Source organism: Garra rufa, chromosome 11 (assembly GCF_049309525.1).
Source record: "Garra rufa chromosome 11, GarRuf1.0, whole genome shotgun sequence".
Taxonomy (NCBI): domain Eukaryota; kingdom Metazoa; phylum Chordata; class Actinopteri; order Cypriniformes; family Cyprinidae; genus Garra; species Garra rufa.
The window spans coordinates 13,655,251-13,657,014 of record NC_133371.1 but is presented as its reverse complement, the minus strand read 5'-3'; positions in this window follow the sequence as shown (position 1 = coordinate 13,657,014).

Here is a 1,764-nt window from a genome sequence, read left to right as displayed (position 1 = left end):
ACACTGGTTGGATAGTACTATATGCACCCTTGAGTTTATCGAGACACAAACATATAAGTGCTAATAAACAACATATTACTACTGTTTCTTCTCTGTTGATGCACTGAGCAGCCATATTGGACAGGACTTGGAGTCCTCCTAGATTCTGAGTTAAAACTCTTACTTGGGAAAGTGTTCCAGTAAAATTTCAACTTCTGAGTACAAATGGAATGCAGAAAATATTACTTTTTTTTGCACTATATGAATTTGAATGGTCTGATTCTTAAATGTGAACCAGGACCGCAAAAACAGTAACAATGGTCAATTTTCTTAAACTGAGATTTATCCAGCACCTGAACATTGAACAAATAAGCTTTCCATTGATGTATGTATTGTATGTATTGTTAGGATATGACAATATTTGGCTGAGATACAACTATTCGAAATTCTGGAATCTCAGGGTACAAAAAAGTCTGGATGTCCTGTACAGAGCACATTCAGGTCTTTTCAGAGATATCAAATGTTTGGAAGTTACACCATGACCACTCCCTCTCCTTGGTCTTTAAAAATGGATGACATTAATTTAGTGATCAAATTGAACACCCTTATGGAAAATGATAATATTTTGTAATGATCATTTAAATCTGAATAATTTTCACATTGTGTCTCATAAAACAACATATCGTGAAACTGTTATGGGGTTTCAAATTAAAATATAACTTTCTGTTAAGAAACAGAACATTAATTTCATGCATGTCCACTGTAGAGGACACCAAGACTTGGTGCATGTTTATTACACATTTTGGGAAAAACAACAATTGAATAGGGAAAGAAATTATATTTCAATTTGCTATGAAATATTAGATATTATTATGAAAACCTTGACAATTATTACTCCCATTATTACACTTATGTGTTCATTATATGTTGCCCCAAAAACACATTAATATGCAAATTATATAAGTTTTATAGATGCACTGTTTATAATGGCAAAACCCTGTTCATGGCCATTTTACACACATTTTGCATAAAGAAAAATGGTTTATCAAATTATTCTGTTATATCTTAAAAAAAAAAAGTTGAGAATCATCTTTATATAAAGTTAAATAAAAACTGATTTGTGATTAAAACAAAAACTGGACTGTTTTTGCCTTTTTATGTCTATTCATGTCTTTTTATTAAAAAAAAAAAATGTTTTTTTTTTTTTAAGTCCTGATGTCCGCTACAGAGGATGTAGCATAACATATGAATAAAATATCATTTTTCAAAAAATGTATTTTTCAATTTTGTTCTTATACTCTAAACAATGTAATGACATGAAAAAATACTAAAATCTCAAAACATTTTTTTTCCTGGTAGTCAGGAGGATACAATGTGCTGTTGGCTATTGCTACAAAAATGCATGTTCTACTTAAGACTGGTTTTGTGGTCCAGGGTCACAACTGTATTTGTATCCACTTACTCAGATATTAAAATTCTGTTAAATTTCAGCATGCAAAACATCATAGAGAACAATCTGTAATATGGGATCTGTAATTTAGTAAAATAATAGGTAACCGTCCTCTGTAGCCCTACATTCCACTTCTAATGAGTCAACATTTGCATTGCTTTGGATAAAAAGCGTCTGCTAACTGAATAAATGTAAATGCACTGCTGACTGTAGGAAGTTCTTTCACTATTTCTTATATTCTTTTTCTAACTTGTACTTGTATTCTAGATTATGTTTGAGACTTTGTATTATAACACTTCTCATATTATCGCCTGTATTGCTTGTTGTTTCACTTA